Source organism: Babylonia areolata, chromosome 8, assembly GCF_041734735.1.
Source record: "Babylonia areolata isolate BAREFJ2019XMU chromosome 8, ASM4173473v1, whole genome shotgun sequence".
Taxonomy (NCBI): Eukaryota; Metazoa; Mollusca; class Gastropoda; order Neogastropoda; family Buccinidae; genus Babylonia; species Babylonia areolata.
The window spans coordinates 49,815,754-49,835,202 of NC_134883.1; the positions used below are offsets into that span (position 1 = coordinate 49,815,754).

At 44.2% G+C, this 19,449-nt stretch overlaps 1 long non-coding RNA gene across 1 annotated transcript; it reads left to right on the forward strand.

Annotated features, from left to right (window-relative positions):
- The first annotated feature begins 466 nt into the window (after positions 1-466).
- LOC143285223 (uncharacterized) lies at positions 467-7,359 on the forward strand. Its single transcript, XR_013055676.1, has 3 exons — positions 467-602; positions 3,422-3,611; positions 7,286-7,359. It is a non-coding gene; the product is annotated as an uncharacterized LOC143285223 (long non-coding RNA).
- Positions 7,360-19,449: the final 12,090 nt, after the last annotated feature.

Genomic DNA, 19,449 nt, shown 5'->3' on the forward strand with positions numbered 1-19,449 from the left:
TAACACGATTAGAAATAGTTAACAGGTCTCCACATACCCACCGATGAAATCATGTCAGTCATGCAGAAATCAAGCGACAAACATATGCACATAAACAAACACATAATTATACACTTGCGCGCACTTTGTGTGTGTGTGTGTGTGTGTGTGTGTGTGGTTGTGCATTCTGAGTGTGCATGCACGCGTTTGTTTGCCTGTTATCCTCCCCCTCCCCTCCCCCTTCCAACATGCTAAGGTCGTAACACAGTCCGCTCTTTCTGTGTTCTATTTGCTCAACCTTTGACAAAACCGTCACATGATGTCCATTCGAGCCGAGTCTCACGTGCCTGTTCACAGTGAGTTTGCAACCGAATCACAGAACGACACAGAGGTGAGAAGTGTGTGTGTATGTGTCGGGGGAAGGGGGTGGAGGCTGAGGAAGGATTGGGGTGGGGGTGGGGGGTTATTTCCAGTCAGCCATTGGCCAGTTCGTTTTCCTGCACATGTGCAAAGCTGGTAATGCAAAACGGCCATGTTTTTTTTTTCCTTTTCCCGCCTTGCAGCCAATGTGTGTGTACGCGAGAGCGAGAGAGACCTACGTGGGGTTTGCACGATAACGTGAGGTTAGTATTTATTAGTCATTAAATATAGTGACAGCATTAATTAGTCACGGAATATCAGTAGTGTTTTCTTCTTCTTCAGCGGTCATAACTTTGACCATTACTAACATTTTTTTTGGGGTGGGGGGAGGGAGTGCAAGCGCGTGCTCTTCAAGTTAGTCAGAATTTCGTACTCATAGTCCTTATGCGTATGCCATTAATCATTAGTTGGGGAGAGAGAGTGAGAGATAGGGTGGCCCAGCATTTACACGTACGCTGTCACTTCAGGCTACAACGGTCGTTTGTCCCACCAGCAGGCTGGAGGTTAGAAGTGCCCCCACACCACCTGGGTTAGTGGGCGGGGTGTGAGGCGCCAGTGAGTTTAAAAAAAAACCCCAAAAAAACCTCAGAAAAGTGAAGGACCTAGTGGGGGGTGGGGGGGGGGGGGCGAGGGGGGGGGGGATGTCTACTGTGCCTGGAGGGCCCTCAATGCCCTCAAGCAGAAGGTGTTGTAGGAGGGGGCCTCGACGACATCAGCTGGGAGTTCCAGTCCACAACGGTCCTCGGAAAGAAAGAAAACTTCCTGTAGTCAGTGCGGCATCGGATTCTTTGCAGCTGTTGGTTGTGGTTGCTGCGACGAGGTCGCGCAGGAGACGCAAGCTTGATCGTTGAGGATCTTGTGGAGCATTGCGAGTCTGGCGCAGCGACGTCGTTGTTGGAGCACAGGCCACTCGACTGGTGTCAGCATGTCTGTAACACTGGAAGTGTTGCAGTAGCGGTTGGTGATGAATCTGGCAGCCCTTCGCTGGACCTTCCCAAGGGTTGTGATGAGCTTGTTGGAGTTTGGGCCCCATACAGTGCAGGCATATTCCACAATTGGACAAACCATTGCTTTGTAGGCCAGCTCTTTGGTACGGCTGGAGCACACCTTCAAGTTCCTTCTCAAGAAGCCTAGTGTCTTGTTGGCCTTAGCACAGATGTTCTCAATGTGCTGAGTGAAGTCCAGCTTAGTCTCCAGCATGACCCCGAGGTAGTTTGTTGAGGTGACTCTCTCCAGTGTCTGGCCGTGGAGGGTGTAGTTGGAGAGAAGAGGAAAGTGGCTTCTAGTGAAGGGCAGCACACTGCACTTGTCTGGGTGGAAGACCATGTCCCATTCTCTCTCCCATTGTTCCAGGCGTTGGAGGTCCGTCTGAAGCTTGGCTGGATCTTCTGCGCAGGTGATAGACCTGTAGACTGCTGTATCATCAGCAAAAAGTCTTGATGGAGAGGAAATCTTGGAGGGAAGGTCGTTTATGTAACACAGGAAGAGGCAGGGTCCCAGAACGGAGCCCTGGGGGACGCCCATCTTCACGTCGACATAGCTGGATCGGGTTCCATCAACCACGACGGACTGTGTGCGGCCGCTGAGGAAATTTGCAATGAAGCGGTTGGTGTTCCCTCGTATGCCGTAGTGGTTGAGTTTGTGGCAGAGCAGGCTATGGTTGACACGGTCGAATGCCTTGGCAAAGTCCAACACCACGACCTCTGTTGCAGTACCACGTTCCATGGCTGCGGAGACTTCTATGAACTGAGTAGCTGGGTCTCGCATGAACGGTGTTTACGGAAGCTGTGCTGTTGGCTGGACAAGATGTTCTTGGATTCAAGGTGGTTCATGATGGCACTAAGATGTGTTCCAGAAGTTCAGAGCATATACAGGTGAGAGAGATGGGGCGGTAGTTGGAGGGCTTATAGTGCTCACCCTTCTTGAAGACAGGGGCAACTGTGGCTTCTTTCCAGTCAGAGGGGACTTGTCCAGAGTGAAGAGACGAGGAGTAGATAATGGTTAGGATGGGAGCCACTTTCTTGGCGAGTTCTTTGAGGACACGGGGTGTGAGGCCGTCCGGCCCTGTAGCTTTGTGGGGGTTGAGGTTTGCCAACTGTTTCTCGACACCATGAACACTGACGGAAATCTCGTCCATGGCTGGGTAGTCGTCAGGGGAGTCAGGCATTGTACACTTCGTCCTGAACTCTGCTTCCAAGTATGCTGTTCCCTCGCTGAACGCCTTGGAGAACTGAGCGTTTAACTCTTCAGCTTTGTTTTGGGTCAGTGATGAGCTTTCCATTGGATCTGAGAGCTGCAACACCAGAACTGCTTGAGCGTTGGTGTTTGATGCAAACAGCTTTTTGTGGTGAGGTTTAGAGTCGCCTTGAGGTTTGGAGTCGCTTTCGGAAGTGGAGGGGGGTTGGGTGAAGATGTTCTCCTGGTATCGCCAGTATGACCGGCACATTTCTGTTTAGATTTTTCTATTCAGGCTATTGATTTCTTTGTCTTGCTCAGGATTGCCAGATTTTTTCCATTTTCTATAAAGTCTGTCTCTTTTATGCATGATTTTCTTTATTTCATAGGCATATTTCAATCTTTTCTCTGTGGATGCCTCGTCTTGTAGTCGCCTCTTTCAGTAATCATTCTTCCCCTGTGGTTGATTTTCAGATGATTTCTAAGTAATAATGAAAGTAGAAATAATAATATTGATATATATTTTCGGTCTAATATCTTAGAATTAACAGACTATAAATAAATAAACAACTTGTAGAATGTCAGCCAGTTTGTCAATTGTCTGTTGTACCTGGTGTGTCCAGATTGTCTTTGAGTCCTCCCTGTAACTCTTCCTGTCTTCCATACAGACATTATTATTATTATTGTTTTTATCATCACTATTATTATTGTCATGACTCAAAGAGGGGTTGGTACATGTAGGAAAGTTGTCACACTTTTACAGCAGGGATTTCTTTTGTTATTATTGTTTTTTTGTTTGTTTTTTCCATTCAGATTATTTACTGTAGGTTCTTACATTTTTCCCCAGGTAAAAATGTGAGCCGCTGATAACACCATCACCACCACCCACCCCCTGACCACCCAAACTACGTCAGAGCAGACGATCAAGCGGGAAGTGAAAGCAACCCCATACCCCTGTCCTCCAAAAGGTCGGACATCAGTGCTGCTCATGGAGTTGGTCGTGGCGAACCTTCTGAGAGGAGTCTGTTGTTGATCAGGTGAGTTGAATTTTTGTTTTGTTTTGTTTTGCTGCCCCATCATCTGCACCGTTTCAGTGCATTACTCCAGCGCTGCTCGTTCTGAGTTCCTCATACACAGCCACACCCGGGTTTGTCTGTCACAGTTCTAGCGCCGGCAGTCCACAGGGAATCTTCAGTGTTCGGTCGCCAGGAGGCATGAGTTTGATAGTTTAGATGTTCAGTGTCGGGGGGTCCACACCGGAATGTGTGTTCACAGCCATAGCTCATCAGTGTTGGTTTACGGAGGTTGGGGAATGTGGGACATACTGGTTCAGCCTCGTCTGTTGGATGCTGTAAGAAGGGGAGGGTTGTGGAGGGTTTGTTTATGGTTTAAGCGATCAAAGTCTGTCATTGTGCTAACGAATCTGTCATGGACGGTGCGTGCTAGGTATCTTCACGTTTCCACAACCAAGCAAACGCTGATATGGATCAGTCTTTAACGTGCCTATTTGATCTTCTCCATGCGTGGAACTAGCATGTCTGCTCAACTGTTGACTTAGAAGATTGGAAACATCCACACCTTGCGCTCAATAAGCGCCACAAAAGCGGGGATCGAACTCTGGGATACTCGGGTGAGAAATGTAGCGCTGTAACCATTCGGCCACAAGACGCGTCAAGGGAGTGTGCATGTGTGTTTCTAGGTGTGTGTAGATGTGCGTGGGTAATAATGGGTTCTATCAGTAGGAGCCAGAGGACAAATTCTGTTCTGAAAATGTGTCCATAATGTGGGGCCAAACATGAGATACGTTTGGCTTTTGATCCTCAATCTGTTATTGGTGTGGGTTTTTTTTGTTGTTGTTTTTTTGTTTTTACAACACCATCTCTCCCCAAATTTCACAGATGTCTACACTTTATTTTCTGTCTCATATTCCTAGTCTTGAATGTTTTCCGGACGGGCGCAATAGCCGAGTGGTTAAAGCGTTGGACTGTCAATCTGAGGGTCCCGGGTTCGAATCACGGTGACGGCGCCTGGTGGGTAAAGGGTGGAGATTTTTACGATCTCCCAGGTCAACATATGTGCAGACCTGCTAGTGCCTGAACCCCCTTCGTGTGTATATGCAAGCAGAAGATCAAATACGCACGTGAAAGATCCTGTAATCCATGTTGGCGTTCGGTGGGTTATGGAAACAACATACCCAGCATGCATACCCCCGAAAACGGAGTATGGCTGCCTACATGGCGGGGTAAAAACGGTCATACACGTAAAGGCCCACTCGTGTACATACGAGTGAACGTGGGAGTTGCAGCCCACGAACGCAGAAGAAGAAGAAGAAGAAGAAGGTTTTCCCACTTAGGGCAAAAAATGAAGGCAATATCCACCAGTGCATTCACTTCCCTTCAGAACAAAATCAGTTTTCTTCCCATCCCTGTTTCCTCCTGCTGGCTGTCGGAGTTGACTTTTGCCTCTGGAGTAAGAGTGGAGCTGAATCAGATTGTGATCGATCTGTGAACATTGCTTAGGGGAGGAGTGTGGGGGTTAGGATGGGGCATAGTGGTGTGTGTCCATCGAGATCGATGATGACCATTGTTGTCATCCAGCTGGGGGAGGGTGGGGAGGGGGGATGCTCATGAATCTATCTGTGAATGCGCAGATGGCTGAATAGTCCAATCTGCGCACGAAATGTTCGCTGACAGTTGGGGCAGACAAAGACAGGCATGTCATTGTCAGGGAGCTTGTTTGCCCGTGACTTTCTGGCCTACCTCTTCTGAACAGCTGCAGCAGTCCTGTTGGCCTCGCACAACTTAGCACCTTTGTGCACAGCAGCGCGCCATTTGTCACGGTCCACTGCAGATTCCTCCCAGGAGTCAGGGTTGACATCAAATGCTTTCAGAGAGACTTTCAGAGTGTCTCTGAAGCGCTTCTTCTGGCCTCCATGTGATCTCTTCCCTTGTTGCAGCTCACCATAGAAGAGCCTTTTGGGCAGCTGATGGTCTGGCCATCATGCGTGTGATTGATCTGTGAACATAGCTCAGGGGAGGGGTGTGGGGGCTAGGATGGGGAGTAGAGCCATCATGCCCACCAGTCATTGTGGTGTTGAAGGAAGAGTCCGGTGTCAGCGGACAGGGGTGGACACTGAAACCATTCGCCAAAATAAACGAGCGTATGAATGCCCACTGTAGTTTTTGCTGAATGTCTTCTTCAATCCCTCCACCTTCCTCCCTCTCCCCCCTTCCCCTCAACATTCTTTACTATAGCGTTTGGCGGTGATAACGAACTCCAAAGCTAAAATGGAAAATGTCAGAGTTTTGACAAATTTAATGATGAAGAAACCAACACCTTCCCCTCCCCTCCCCTCCCCATTCACCCACATCCCCAAACCCATTCCATGCCACCCCCTCCCACCCACACCATATCTTTTAAATCCCCCCCCCCCCCAACCCCTCCTCTCTCTCTCCCGCACTGTCTGCTGGGCATGATTCTTTAATTTCTGGTGTCTTCCCTGATGTATAATTTCTGGTGTCTTCCCTGATGTATAATTTCTGGTGTCTTCCCTGATGTATAATTTCTGTACAAAACTGCACTTGTTAAGTCACTGCTAAAGAAAGCCACTCTGGATCACAATGACCTCAAAAGTTTTCGCCCTGTATCCAACCTTGCTTTTGTGTCCAAAATTATTGAAAAAATTGTTCTCTCCCAACTTTCAGCTCATTTAGCATTAAACAACCTGATCTCTTCTTTTCAGTCAGTATACAGATCTGCCCATAGCACTGAAACTGCTTTGTTGAAAGTAGTTGATGACCTGTTACTGTCGGTTGATGAAGGTGAACTGTTAACTTTGCTCGATCTGTTGGCTGCGTTTGACACAGTAGACCACAGTATACTCCTTTACAGACTTGAACATGTTTTTGGGATTCACTCAACAGTTCTGAATTGGTTTTCTTCATACCTATCCAGCCGCTTCCAGATTGTCTCTGTTAATAACTAAATCTGATTCAACCCTGATCTCCTATGGTGTGCCACAAGGCTCTGTCCTGGTCCCTGTTCTGTTCGTTCTGTACACTGCTCCTCTTTCTGATGTCATTTCTGGCCATTCTGCTCTTCACCACTGTTTTGCTGATGGTACTCAGCTACAAAAGTCTGCAGAACCAAACCAAGTACATAGTCTGATTCTGTGAATGAAAGATTGTATTCTCGATGTTAAATCCTGGATGACATTCAACAAACTGAAGTTAAATGATGACAAAACTGAAGCTATGATTATTTCCTCTGCAAGAATACCCACATCTACTTCTTTCGATTTTTTGAAGTTTCTCTTCGATTCTGTCGGTCTCTCACGTTTAGAACTTGTACTGTGGAAGGAGTAATATGTTATGTGAAAAGAGACCATGTTATCGTTACAGAAAATGGTCTTGCACCAGTAACAGAAACCACAGCAACAAAAGATTTGTTCCTGGAAAGAGAAATTATGCACACACACAAAAAAAAAAAAAAAAATAAGAAGAAAGAAAACAGCTCTGATAGTAGAACAAATACATTTGCAGACATCAATATTATACAATTGTTTGTGTGTGGAGAGGTAGTGGGAAGAGCCATACTAGGTGTACAAATAGGGCAGGATGGATGGTGGCAGAGGAGGTAGACAGAAAGAGCTGAGGGGGAGGGGGGGCAGAGAAAATGTTACTCTCAACACAACTTATGGCTTCTGTTCCAGCAACAGTGACAAGTATCGCCCAATGACAAGGACATCTGTGTATTCCAGAGTCAACACACCAGTGTATCCTGGAGTACCCCAGTGACAAGAACACCTGTGTACCCCAGTGACAAGGACACCTGTGTACCCCAGTGACAAGGACACCTGTACCCCAGTGACAAGGACACGTGTACCCCAGTGACAAGGACACCTGTGTACCCCAGAGACAAGGACACGTGTACCCCAGTGACAAGGACACCTGTGTACCCCAGAGACAAGGACACGTGTACCCCAGTGACAAGGACACTTGTGTACAAGGACACCTGTGTACAACTACAAGGACGCCTGTGTACCCAGCGACAGACCTGTGTACAAGGAAACCTGTGTACCCCAGCAACAGACTTGTGTACAAGGAAACCTGTGTAGCCCAGCAACAGACTGGTGTACAAGGAAACCTGTGTAGCCCAGCAACAGACTGGTGTACAAGGAAACCTGTGTACCCCAGCAACAGACTTGTGTACAAGGAAACCTGTGTACCCCAGCAACAGACTAGTGTACAAGGAAACCTGTGTACCCCAGCAACAGACTAGTGTACAAGGAAACCTGTGTACCCCAGCAACAGACTAGTGTACAAGGAAACCTATGTACCCCAGCAACAGACTAGTGTACAAGGAAACCTGTGTACCCCAGCAACAACAGTGAAGCACAGAAAGGACATCAGCGAACCTCAGACAAGAAAACCAGTGACGAGTAAGTCAACAGCAGCACAGCTCAGTTTAATGTTTGTGAATGTGGTCCTGGTGAGAAAAACCTAACGTGTCCTTTGAGTGAAATCCTGCCAAACACAACACATGCAAAGTTCACAAAGTCCAGTGCCCAATCACATGCACTGAGTTGGAAGTATTGAGTTCAAACAAAAATTTTCACTTGATGCTTACATCTGGCGCAGCACATGAAGAGCAGGGGAAGTCAGATTAGAATCAAATTTAATTGTCAGTCAGATCTTCGCAAAGTTTTATAAGACACACATACAATGCAGTCACACATCCACCACACAAAAGATTATCAATAAATCAAACAAACCAGTATTGAGCACATCTTACTGCATGATAGATTGAATATTAGTTTGTCTCATCTCAGCTTTTACTATAATAATTCTCATTTTTCAACTCCCCCCAAATTTAAAAGTCCAAATAACTGAACAGTTCAGTCTTCAATCGCACTGTCATATGATACCCTTGATTCTGAACTTGAACTTTAGGAAAGGCTTATCTTGGTATGGAAAGTTTTTTTGTTTTTTTATGTAAAAAAAAAAAAAAAAATCATTGTGTAACAATGTTTTTAAAACAACCCCCCAAAACCTGCAATTATGCTCTTCTTTTTTTACCCTGGGTATACGTCCCTGCAGGCAACTATAAAACTCAAATGAACAGAACAAAATTCCTAGATATATGCACTGACAACTGGCATTAACACCATGTACACAACTTTTCTCCTTTCCAGTATGCGACATTACTATTAACCAAGTTAACATTTAAATGCAATCTAGTCGCTATTTTCAGTTTTAGTTGCTTTAGCAGTCAGAGCGTGGCAATATCGCCAGCAAGTACTGGTATTTTTCTTTAAAATCAAATGTGAATCTTGGTCTATTTGTACCAATTCGTTTAGGAACAATAAGAACATAATGGGACTACAAACTTCTTAACTCCCTTTGTACAATTGATTTTATCAGTGTTGCAAATTTCAGTTTTAACTACACTATAACTAACTTATTTGAAAAGCTTTGCGTTTTGCCTAAATTGGTTGTAACAAATTTCTACGGGTAGAATAAAACGCAACCTAACAAAATCTTTCTGAATAAGCCAAAATAGTAAACATGTGATAATTGTTGAACATCCTCATTCAAAGCCAGCTTGATTATTATGTTCTACATACTCCTTAAGCCTACGATTAGTAATTGCTTAACACTCAACTGCTGATATATGATCAGACAGTGAAATGCCTCTATAGTTGTTAGTGTTATTTATTTATATCACCTTTCTTGTGGAACAGTGGAATCACAAGAAAAACACCCTTTTTGAATTAAGCATCAAATAGTTTTGTCCAAAACTCTGAATTGTTTACATGATGATATAACACACCAAACGATCCAATTATTCCATCTTGGTCTGCAGTTCTACAATTTGTTGATTTTCTAAGTGCATTCAAAACTTTTTCATTCAAAATTGATGACTCAAAAAGCCATTTTCCACTTATGGCAAACTATGATTACTACTGTGATGGACTGAATCTTTGCTTAGAAAAGGCTTTAAAATATTTTAATTCGATTTGATTCTTTGACAGACACTATCAAATCATCAATCAAGCTTTTATCATAAAATGTGCATTGGGGGATAGAGATGTGTGACAGAACCTTTAAGTCAGTGAAACAACATAACAGTGCAAACATACCATTAGAAAACATAAAATTTTATTCATCAGCGAGTGCATACATGCACACACACACAGACACATGCCATGTATATGTGATTATTTTTGTTTTAGAGGAAACTTGGTTTGGTGCTACAGTACTTTGCAGGTGTGTTCGACAGGGTTTCTCTCGGGTCCATTTTCAAGCAGTGACTAGATCTGTATTCCCCCATGTTGATGACCAGTTTTCATGCAGTGACTAGGTCTGTATTCCCCCATGTTGATGACCAGTTTACATGCACTGACTAGGTCTGTATTCCCCCATGTTGATGACCAGTTTTCATGCAGTGACTAGGTCTGTATTCCCCCATGTTAATGTCCAGTTTTCATGCAGTGACTAGATCTGTATTCCCCCATGTTGATGACCAGTTTTCATGCACTGCCTAGGTCTGTATTCCATGTTGATGACCAGTTTTCATGCAGTGACTAGGTCTGTATTCCCCCATGTTGATGACCAGTTTTCATGCACTGACTAGGTCTGTATTCCCCCATGTTGATGTCCAGTTTTCATGCAGTGACTAGGTCTGTATTCCATGTTGATGACCAGTTTTCATGCACTGACTAGGTCTGTATTCCATGTTGATGACCAGTTTTCATGCAGTGACTAGGTCTGTATTCCCCCATGTTGATGACCAGTTTTCATGCACTGACTAGGTCTGTATTCCCCCATGTTAATGTCCAGTTTTCATGCAGTGACTAGATCTGTATTCCCCCATGTTGATGTCCAGTTTTCATGCAGTGACTAGATCTGTATTCCCCCATGTTGATGTCCAGTTTTCATGCAGTGACTAGGTCTGTATTCCCCCATGTTGATGTCCAGTTTTCATGCAGTGACTAGGTCTGTATTCCATGTTGATGTCCGTTTTTTATGCAGTGACTAGGTCTGTATTCCCCCATGTTGATGACCAGTTTTTCATGCAGTGACTAGGTCTGTATTCCATGTTGACCAGTTTTCATGCAGTGACTAGGTCTGTATTCCATGTTGATGTCCAGTTTTCATGCAGTGACTAGATCTGTATTCCATGTTGATGACCAGTTTTCATGCAGTGACTAGGTCTGTATTCCATGTTGATGACCAGTTTTCATGCTGTGACTAGGTCTGTATTCCCCCATGTTGATGACCAGTTTTCATGCAGTGACTAGATCTGTATTCCCCCATGTTGATGACCAGTTTTCATGCAGTGATTAGGTCTGTATTCCCCCATGTTGACCAGTTTTCATGCAGTGACTAGGTCTGTATTCCATGTTGATGACCAGTTTTCAAGCAGTGACTAGATCTGTATTCCCCCATGTTAATGTCCAGTTTACATGCACTGACCAGATCTGTATTCCATTTTGATGACCAGTTTTCATGCAGTGACTAGGTCTGTATTCCCCTAAGTTGATGACCAGTTTTCATGCAGTGACTAGGTCTGTGTTCCATGTTGATGACCAGTTTTCATGCAGTGACAAGGTCTGTATTCCCCCATGTTGATGACCAGTTTTCATGCAGTGACTAGGTCTGTATTCCATGTTGACTAGTTTTCATGCAGTGACTAGGTCTGTATTCCCCCATGTTGATGTCCAGTTTTCATGCAGTGACTAGGTCTGTATTCCCCCATGTTGATGTCCAGTTTTCATGCTGTGACTAGGTCTGTATTCCATGTTGATGACCAGTTTTCATGCAGTGACAAGGTCTGTATTCCCCCATGTTGATGACCAGTTTCCATGCAGTGACTAGGTCTATATTCCATGTTGACTAGTTTTCATGCAGTGACTAGGTCTATATTCCCCCATGTTGATGACCAGTTTTCATGCAGTGACAAGGTCTGTATTCCCCCATGTTGATGACTAGTTGTCATGCAGTGACTAGGTCTGTATTCCCCCATGTTGATGACTAGTTTTCATGCAGTGACTAGGTCTATATTCCCCCATGTTGATGACCAGTTTTCATGCAGTGACTAGGTCTGTATTCCCCCATGTTGATGACCAGTTTTCATGCAGTGACTTGGTCTGTATTCCCCCATTTTGATGACCAGTTTTCATGAAGTGACTAGGTCTGTATTCCCCCATGTTGATGACCAGTTTTCATGCAGTGACTAGGTCTGTATTCCCCCATGTTGATGACCAGTTTTCATGCACTGACTAGGTCTGTATTCCCCCATGTTGATGACCAGTTTTCATGCAGTGACTAGATCTGTATTCCCCCATGTTCATGTCCAGTTTTCATGCAGTGACTAGGTCTGTATTCCCCCATGTTGATGACCAGTTTTCATGCAGTGACTAGGTCTGTATTCCCCCATGTTGATGACCAGTTTTCATGCTGTGACTAGGTCTGTATTCCATGTTGATGACCAGTTTTCATGCTGTGACTAGGTCTGTATTCCATGTTGATGACCAGTTTTCATGCAGTGACTAGGTCTGTATTCCCCCATTTTGATGTCAATGTCTAGTTTATGTACAGTGAGGAGGCCTGTATTCCTGTGTTGATGTCCAGACCTTTGGTCCACTTTGCACGTAATTAAAAAAAGAAAAAAAAAAGAAGCCCTCATAGATAAGTGTAACAGGGCAGTTCAGTTTTATTATATCAAAGTAAGCTGTTGCTTTCTAAAAGACAGCTGGACTTACAGCATGGCCTAGAGGTGCCGGCCATAAGTACCCTATTAGTATCGCAAAGTGCTCAGTGAAACATTGACTTTGCTGAAAAACAGTAGCCCATGATGGCAAACATGTGGATGCTATCACTTCAGTGAATCGTTGATCTGTAGTTTCCATTATGGTCAGAAACAAAAGCACAACTGTACTGGCCTGTTCCTAGTTTCCGGTGCATGTGACTGGTAACTGGTCACAGTTGTAACAAAAGGTAAACTCAGAATTTTGAGAGAAAACATGGGCTGTAACCCTTTAACTGAAAAGCAGTCTGAAAATGAACTTTTTGGTCCAGATCAGCATCAAAGCTTTGTTCATTACTGAAAACGCATCATCCACCAAATTTGTATAGTAGCCCAGTTGACCACATAGGGCCTTGTTCCAAAAGTGACCATTTATTTAAAAAAAAAAAATCACATTTTAACGTGGTTCCATTTACCTCTGTCCTAGTTGTATATTGCCAAATGATGCAGTGTTAAAATGGTTAATTGTGAATCCATTCCAAATTATTTGGAGGTTGGCACCCTAGTACATGCTGTAGCTTTATAAAATGACTGATTCATGTGCAGCACCTTTGATGTGGTAGGCTTGTGCATGGGAAAGTGGACCAAGGGCTTGGCAGGTCCAGACTGGCCTTTCTCCGGCAGTTTAACTGGGTCTGTAGAATGTTGACAAAAGCTCACCAACAATGTTTAGCGAGATAGGGCTTTAGTCAGGAGTACATGCTGGGTTTTTTGTGTGTTAATTGCTAGTTTTGACCTGTTTTTGTAACTTGTGCATTGTTGGTGAGCTTTTGTTTGGTCCCATACCCATGGTGATGTGTTTTCGTTCAAACTGCAGCTTTGTCATTTTGATCATGTGAGATGCTGTGTGACTACCTGCTGTCCCCCACTCAGAAAGCAGTGGGGGGAAATTAAACAGAACACTGGAGGTGGATTGTCTGTTATTGTTAAATTGATCTCCAAAAAATTTTCTTGGGGGAGGAACGACCAAATCATAAAGTTGGACTTAGTATATATTTGGCTTGGTCATTCCTTCCCATCACAAAAAAACAAAAAAAACCCATCCAGTTTATATATATATTTTTATTGAATCATTTAAGAAATGCCAAATTACAAAGCTTGCAAACATTAGATTACAACAAATATCAAGCTTATATAAAGGAAAAAAATTTTTTATTTGATAATTTAAAATGACAAACATCAAGCTTGCAAACATTTTATTTCAAACAATAAAAATATCAAGCTTAATTTTTTTTTTTAAAGGGGGAGGACGGCCGATGCACCCTTATATACTAAGTCCAACTTTGTGAATCGGCCGTTCCTCCCCCTAGAAATTCCAATTGCAAACCTTACCAAGTCTGTCATTGAAGCAGCCCCCCCTCAAGTGGGTTCAGTTACGGGTGCTAGTCCGTCTCTGGGGAGAGTGGCCCAGAGTTAAACATTAAATTTCCTCAGCTGAACACAACATTGAAAGTAACGATCCAGTGGCCCCCACTCTGTAATCTCACACTACATGGGGACCACTGAATCGTCCACTTTCATCTCCTAATTAAAGTTTCCACATTATTCATAACTTGAAGGACTAGCACCCGTACCACCGCTGAAAATGGCAGATGTTCAGAAAACAAAGGGGGGACAGGATAAACCCAAGTGGCAAGTGCACCAGCATGAAAACATGCGTGCACGTTAAAGATTGTTCTTACATTCGCACATACATGTTAAAAAAACAAAACTTGTACACTTGATTTTGATGCGCATGCACATGTTTTCAAGCTGGTGAACTTCTCCACTGCACTTATGTCACATCTCCCCTGTTTTCCAAACATCGTTGACATTTACATGGTGGACTGAGGATTGGGGGAAGCTGCACCAGTGCCAGCAGGCCATGGGGAACTCATGCTGATGTTCAGTAGTGCCGTTCTGATTCAACATACATGGGACAAAGCCAACGAAGCCCTCCTTTACTGTAGTGTAGCAACACGCTCTCCCTGGGGAGGGCAGCCCGAATTTCACATAGGGAAATCTGTTGTGATAAAAAGAAATACAAATTTAAACGTAATTTTAGATAGAAAATTTCCTATTTCACAAAATCTTTCAAGGAAACCGATGTTCGACAAAACTGATTTAAAGTGACTGACAGTGAAAGAGCCAATGTTTCCCATGCTGTCAGTGTCTCCAGTCTCAATGCAGTGTGGCCATACTTCACTAAAAGAGGGCTGGTCCAAGCCGTACAGCTTAAGTTTCTCACGTCATCCCGATTCCCCTGTTCCCGTTTCGCCTATTCCCAGTTCGCCATCATGCTCCAAAAGGCACAAGTTCCTCCTATTCAAAGTAACAAAATAGTGATAAAACCACACCACAACTCATACTTGACAATACATTTGCAAGCATGCAAATATTCTATTCAGTTTATGTGAATGTGCATGACAGCAGGGGTTTGAAAGCTAAATGCATGTGATGCGCCGTTCGAAAACCATTTCAGTTTTCAGCTTGTCCAAACGTCCATGGTTGTGTCTGTGTGCCTGTCTTATCTGCTGGCGATCTGCCCGGCTCTGATTATTGGAAAATGAACAAACATTTTCAATGCTCATCCATGTGTGGATTGTATGTTCATGCGCAAGTGCTTATGTGTGTATGGATGTGCATGTTTATGAGAGACAGACACAGAAAAAGAGAGGGAGGCTGAACAGACGAAACGGGAATGGCAGGTAAGTAGACGGGTGCACTGAGGGTCCCGGGTTCGAATCACGGTGACGGCGCCTGGTGGGTAAAGGGTGGAGATTTTTACGATCTCCCAGGTCAACATATGTGCAGACCTGCTAGTGCCTGAACCCCCTTCGTGTGTATATGCAAGCAGAAGATCAAATACGCACGTTAAAGATCCTGTAATCCATGTCAGCGTTCGGTGGGTTATGGAAACAAGAACATACCCAGCATGCACACCCCTGAAAACAGAGTGGCTGCCTACATGGCGGGGTAAAAACGGTCATACACGTAAAAGCCTACTCGTGTGCATACGAATGAACGCAGAAGGCGGCGGCGGGTAAGTGAAACATGACGGAGCCAAACTATCGAGGCCACAGAGTGGCTGCACCATCAGAGTAGGCAAACTGGGAATAGGCGAATCGGATCTGTTCCCTCTTATAGGTCCTCTTCCACCACCTTCCCTCCTCAAAGAAGTTACCAAGGATTCTATTCCATGCTTGCCACACACGACGCCTGACCCACCACCACCACCGCTGTCCACACGGCCTGACTGGGTCCTGGTTCCCTCCACAAGGCCACAGGACCTCCAGGTCAGCACGTGATACCAGTCTGCTGCCAGTCTTACAGTGTGCTTCCTGCAGGCTGTATCAGGGTCACTGATGTACTCATTGTTTATGTTTGTACAGTGAGCCAACTTCCATGGACAAGCGGCACGCACCTGTACGTTACATACCCCCTGACAACGATCACGACAGGGATTGTGTCAACTAGATGGAACTTTGATGACCACAAGAAATCTGTGCAACACAGTCATGGGGAGATGAGGTCCATCTGTATCCACATGATGGAGGTGTGGCTGCTTCCCCGGTGTCCTGGGTCACGGCTGTAGGGTCCATTCCGTTCTGGTGAATCTCCTCTGGAGGCTCTCCTAGTCTGCTTTAACTCTGCACAGCAAATAGATGAAGCAATTAAATAAAACAATATACGTTTTATAAAGTAAATGAATAGAAACACTCATATTTAAATACACATAACACAAACACAAATTGGTTCCAAAAAATCATTAAAAACAGCACTCCATTAAATTCCGTGCTCACCACTGGGTAACATGTTTTCATGTGTGTGCGCATTGACACTTCCATTAAAAATTTTTTTATAACCACAGAACATTTTCTACACGTTTTCATTTAAAAAATGAAGGCCACACATACTGCTTGAGAGAACGTAAGTAGGTTAAGTAACAATGTGTAACTCTTTGAGTGTTGGTCCAGAGGTAATGCGTCAGCATGGAAAGTGAGAGAATCTGAGTGCACTGCTTCAACCCCCACACTACACAGTATTTTCTCCTCGTCCACTAGATAATGAGTGGTGGTCTGGATGCTAGTCATTTTGATGAGACGATAAGCCAAGGTCGCATGCACCTTGGCAGCTTACTCGAATTCACACAAGGCAATGTCCACAATTTTCCCATACAGACGGAATGAATTGCCAGTGTTCACAACAAGGTGTGGACGGCAATTCACTCCACCAATCACACAGAGGAGTGAAGAAGAAATGTGGATAGAGCCACTTAATCTATGAACACGACTTTTTTCCTGGAAAATAGGGAAACCTAGCTGTAGGCATGCTACTCTTACTCAGTACTACTCTGTGGTAAAACTCAGATTCGGGATTTGAAGCCTTCCAGGGTTGGGCTGAGGGCAATCTCTTGCAGAATATGGTAATATTGTGTGGCACCCATACCGGGTTGGGCTGAGGGCAATCTCTTGCAGAATATGGTAATATTGTGTGGCACCCATACCGGGTTGGGCTGAGGGCAATCTCTTGCAGAATATGGTAATATTGTGTGGCACCCATACCGGGTTGGGCTGAGGGCAATCTCTTGCAGAATATGGTAATATTGTGTGGCACCCATACCTTAAGAGACAATCTATAGCAATAGAAAGGGTCAAAAGAAGGGCAACCAAATTATTAAAAGAATGCAAGAATATGTTAAGACTTAAATCTACATTCACTAAAAGGTAGAAGATTAAGAGGAGATTTGATCAAAACTTTTCAGATATTAAACATAAAAGATGTAAATGCAAGACATATCTTTAGAATCTCGGATTATGATAGTACAAGGAATTCAGTAAAGAAATTTGTTTAGAACAGTGCAACACCAACATTAGAAAAAAAATCACTGGCTAACCGAATTGCACAAATATGGAATGCACTACCAACCGAAGTTGAACTTGCACAAAATACTAACACGTTCAAAAATCTCCTTGACACCAATACCATCTTAAAAGATTTTTTTTTTTTAATTATGAAGAATGAAAAAGTTTCTTGCCTACCCGCCCAACAACAAACAAAAGAAAGAAAAGTAAAGATGACGATTCGATGGGGACATGAAAAAGGCCGAGAGGTCTAAGGCAGATGACCTGCCAGTCCCTATACTACTACTACTGTGCCCATCCCATTCGTTGTTACCGTCCTTTACCGGGGACCAGCAAAATGTATATGACTTAACATGAACAAGGTGAATGGGGTGTGTCTGCTCCCAATACAGCAGCTTTTAAAGCATTTTTTTAGGCAGTGAGATAATTTAGGCGCACTGGTTCGAATCCCATTCGCCGCTATTTTTCTCCCCATCCACTGAGTCGACCTCGAGTGGTGGTCTGAACGCTAGTCATTCGGATGAGACGATAAACCGAAGTCCCGTGTGCAGCATACACTTAGTGCATGTTTTAAAACCCACGGCAACAAATGGGTTTTCCATGGCAAATTTATGTAGAAAAATCCACTTCCAATGGAAACAAAATATTGCAGGCAGCAATAAACCAAAAAACGTCAGTCGTGGTCTTCCTGACCCTTATAAATACAGTTTTTCCCCCCATCAACCATTTCCGTCTGGAACTCCCTGCCTGCAACAGCAGCAGAGGCTTCCTCCTTGGTAGCTTTCAAGAGGGAGCTGAACAAGATCACAGTTTAGTCCACCACCCCCCCCTTTTTTTTTTCTCCTCCGGAGGGACGCTGCGAGTGACGGTGGAGGGAATATGTATACATGTTCTTTCTCATTGTCACCCCCTCCGGTAGGAAGATAGGTCTACTTAGGTTATGACTAGGTTTTTACGCCTCTGCGCACACAGGTCACTAATAGTCAGTAATGACGGCTGACCTTCCAATTTGAAGATTGAAGATTGGTGCTCTCAGTGCAGCAACACGCTCTCCCTGGCTCGGGAATGCAGCCCGAATTTCACAGTTCGGTTGGGGGACGTTTATATGCCTTTCGGGTTTTTTTTTGTTTTTTGTCCCTAACAAAAAATACTGATTTGAGTTGCGAGTACATTTACTCAGGAGTAATAGTAAATTTTTATTTTTCTATTTTTTGTATCACTCATCATAATGAATTTCTATTTGCTGATACTGTTTGCCTGTTCTAGGAGATTTTTAAGTGTTAACATTGTTAGCCATCTTAACATAGAGGTAATGTATTCCAATAAGGTGCAATACTGTTACGAAAACAATTTTTTTCGAATGTTAGAGAAATCCGGCTGTTGTGACAAGAGTAATGCAATACAACACACACACACGCGCGCGCAAACACACACACACCACGTGGAACATCTATAAATCAAACGCTCCACATCCCACTGTTTTATGAATAACCGACTGGGATTTATTATCAACAGCCTCGCGGGATCGCCTCGCAGGGAATTATTTCCCTTGGTTGTACATCGTAGCTCGGTAGAATAAATAGTATTGCAAATACCCTCACGTGTAAGCCATTGCACAATAGTACAGAGCTATTCTAATCTTATGTCGCTACACTGTTAAAATGTCAATAATTTCAATCATAACGGGTGAAAGCTGGGGGAACTGAACGGGACAGGGCGAGGGGATGACGACCGTGCAACAAGAGGAAACAGTCTCAGGATCAACAAACACATGATCGAAGATTGGATGTTCGCAGCGGAACTAACTTTCAGTGGGTGGTCAACATGTGGAATGGCCTCCCAGAGTTCGTGGTCAGAGCGCCATCCATGAACAGCTTCAAAGGCAGACTCGACGCTCATTGGAAAGATTTGGCGAGTGTCTACACTCCAACTTGTCAGTCCTGACTATTTGTATATCTTAGTATTTGCCACACGTACCAGTGCCACGCATGCCACTAAAATGTACGTGAACATTGGAAAGATGAACTGGCCCATCACTGGGCCTCAACATCTACAACGTCAAGGTTCAAGGAACACCTTACCTTACAAGTTACTTCCGTGGACAATGGAGTCTGCACACTGGAACTCCACATCAGCCGGAACAGTCTGTAGTCGTATAGTGCTTCTCAAGCGGTCCTCACCAATGCTGGAAATCACTTCGGGGGATTGAACGTGTGACGAG